The sequence below is a fragment of the Pomacea canaliculata genome, linkage group LG7, assembly GCF_003073045.1.
Source record: "Pomacea canaliculata isolate SZHN2017 linkage group LG7, ASM307304v1, whole genome shotgun sequence".
Classification (NCBI taxonomy): Eukaryota; Metazoa; Mollusca; class Gastropoda; order Architaenioglossa; family Ampullariidae; genus Pomacea; species Pomacea canaliculata.
In genome coordinates, this window is record NC_037596.1 from 15,322,378 (window position 1) to 15,325,671 (window position 3,294).

At 39.9% G+C, this 3,294-nt stretch overlaps 1 long non-coding RNA gene across 1 annotated transcript; it reads right to left on the reverse strand.

Moving 5' to 3' along the window:
• Positions 1-283: 283 nt before the first annotated feature.
• LOC112567936 lies at positions 284-2,493 on the reverse strand. The gene is made up of 3 exons (XR_003099945.1): positions 2,446-2,493; positions 642-714; positions 284-401 (listed from the first exon to the last, which is right to left on the reverse strand). It is a non-coding gene; the product is annotated as an uncharacterized LOC112567936 (long non-coding RNA).
• Between the last annotated feature and the right edge of the window lie 801 nt (positions 2,494-3,294).

Here is a 3,294-nt window from a genome sequence, read left to right on the forward strand (position 1 = left end):
GTTTGAAGCAATAAAGGGAAGTCAACATTAATGACTGAGGAAAACACACATCGGTACCGTAGATATGTACTTGACCCTCTATGTTATAAGTGAACAAAAAATCTTACCGAGCTCCTTGGACGGGTGTTAGATGATTTGACAGAACGGCGAAGCGATCACTGCTGTCGTCGCACCCGTGCGTTGATCTATACATGTTCACAGTACGGATCAGGTTTTTGAGAAACGCCTGCTTGGATTGGCTGTCTTAACAGGTCATCGCAAGGCGACCAATAGCGCGTGTCGATTTGTCCCAGCATACCAGGAGTTACAGTCACGTGACACTGTGACGAACCCCTCAAGCGAAGGTAAAGAAATTTGAAGACCGTTGATCTTCGGTTGTAGTTAATATAATCAAGAGAGACCTGGCACAGAAACAATAAAAGAACATAATTATATATAGTAGTTTTATCAGGTGAACATTTAAAACTAAAGCTCTGTTCATTACACATTATTTCTTTCCAGAATCCAGAGTGTTCAGTACACATAGTGTGTGTCTTAAGTCCGGATGTGATATAAACAGCGATATTGCAGAGCAGTAACACACACACATATACACACACCACATTGTAACACATCGTTCTGGCACATGAGTTTCAGCTCACCTGAAATCTCGATGGCTCCGGGAGATAAGGCTGCTTAGAAGAGCAGAACTTCTACAATTTTACTCCTTAAAATCTGTGCAAAGATAAACTAGTGCTAGTTAGTAAACAGATGAGATCACAGTGACTGAGGCAGCATTCCTCAAACGGATTTAAAAGGAGAGGAAGAATTTGAAAAAAATCAGTGAAAGTAAAGGAAGAAAAACAAAAAGGATGAAAAAGAGCAATCAAATTATAAGGACAGAAAAAGGCGTGAAAGTAGAATTTAATTGAAGAGTAGAAGCAATCAACAGCTGAGAGGAGTTTCTTAAGACAGATTTAATCTAATAGAGGAAAAAGGGGAACAATCTTTAGTCTGACATTGCATTTAACTCCCTTGGTATATGTTTTCACACATAACTTTTTCTCTAAGCCTTACACCCGCCCCTCTTTGCGTTGCCATGGTGACATCCTTGATGTCAGCGACCTTCTTAAGCATCAAATGGATGCCACTCAGTGCCTTGATGAGACTTGACCACTCGTTAAAGTCAGCTCACTATAATATAAAATTTTCTTTGTTTCTGACCGAATGAGTGGTTGTGTGTTTGTACCGACTGTTAAAGCGGTTGCGAGCGTGCAATCGGCAACGACTGGGACGGTTATGCGACAACGAAGAGTAATAAAATGATGAATAACAAATTCACTTCTCGTTATGAACCTTAACCTTAATTAATGTAATAATATTTCATGACCTCTCCAGTCATAAGCCTTTACAAATGCAGCAAAAAGATGATTATATCTACCACTCCACACATGCAGCTACGCAAGGCTTTATATGAAATTTTGCATCCTGCTAGACATCAAACTTATCGTAAAGTCATTCGAGTACATCACAACTGCACGTGGCAAAGTCGGCAAAACTGTTAAATTAGCTTTCACAACCTTAAGCTATGTCTTTAAAGTAGAGTTTAAGTAAGTTTCCATCGATCTTTATGAAAGGCTTGTTGAAACCGATCACATTAGAGAAAAAAATTGTGTAGACATGTTTGGCTGGGAAGAAAAACAAGTTATCTTCACTGCGTATACAGTTCTAATCATTCCTACTTGCTGAACAGGAGGCGTAATCAACGCTTACTCAATGTAGGTGTGCGTGTGTACGTCCTTTTGAAAGAAAGATGGGTTCTTCGACTGCAGAAATACCATTTTGATGGTAAAGTCAGCTCAGCCATAGTCTCCATCTTCACATTATCACTAGTCTACCGAAGATATCAAGAAAGATGATCGGCTTCTACCGATGTTAAGGCAAGGTAAAACGTGACCCACACCAGTGGGGCGGCTTTAGAAACTTTCGTGCGACACTTTCGTGCCTCGTGACCTTTAACCTAGTTCTTTCTTTACGTGTTGGACCCGGTAGTGAGATGGCCCACCGCTCGCATTTGTTCGCGTTGAACTGCACACCCTTCTGCACGCTCAGGGGCCTAGGCTTCCTCTCGCGGGCTTGGATTATTCATATTGCCCGAATTGTCTTCGGGATTTCCCGCAGATAATATCTGACACGACCCTCTCTAGGAAAAGCTGAAATATGCTGCATTTTGTGTGTGTGGTATATAAAGTATTATGTTCTATTGAACTCTATTTGATATGTTCCCGTGATTTTCCTGTTTTTGGAAAAAAAGAATTAGGAAGGCAGCAAGATCAGTGTCGATGACAGTGACTAGCAAATGTCTTAAACTGACTGAAAAGAATCAAGTGTTAGTGAGAAACGCTCGTGAGTACAGCGTACGAAGTCCTTAGTCTGTAGATAAAATGAGAAAATTGTACTGCATACCTGTGTTTATTTGTACCGTTAGAATTCACGTGAAATAGGCCACACATGTCTATGTTTATGTCGACTTCTTTTCATATGTTCACGAGCATACAAAATAAGTACTGGTGTAATGATAGCATGCGCTGAAATTCATCATTACAAGACCTGCCGGCGCTAATTCAATCCGCCAAATGTAGATGCCCTAGGCACAAGGAATGAAGGAGAGGGAACTGACCGCTTACTGGACCACGAGATAAGCAAAGGGAAGCTGCCCGATCAAACCGCTTCTCGCAAGGCCTGCCCGTCTGGCGCCAGCTGCCTAATGCACTTCTGTAACCACTATAGTGTCTTAATTTGCAACCCTATGCGTAAATGACTAAATACATAAGGCAGGCAATTCTGGAACCTTTAGCACTTGTTTCTCCATTGATTACTTCCTTTTAAAGGCTAAAAATGTCAACCAATCATTGTTGCGAAAGACAAAGTTGTATTTCTTCCGTCCCTATGAGTGGGATGATATTTCCACATCTTAATGATTAAAATGTACTTAATATCTTCTCTAGTAAACATTTAAATCAACAACAAGTGTTACTACATTTTTTTTAAATACCGAGTGATATGAAGTCTTTATACCTGGCTAAGTGCAGATTTATCGCAAATTTATGACATCCAATGAACTGATCAAAATTATTCAGGCCAACAAGCTGATTGCAGAAAATCTAGACAGTTTTTTTTCCTTTGAACAAACAATTGAACAAGAATTATATTCAGATCCATCGTTTAACGTTTATTTATTTTAAGGGGGAGGTGAATGATCTCTATTTTGCTAGCTAGTTGAAGATGAATTTTTTTTCTATGTCGTATTCGTCA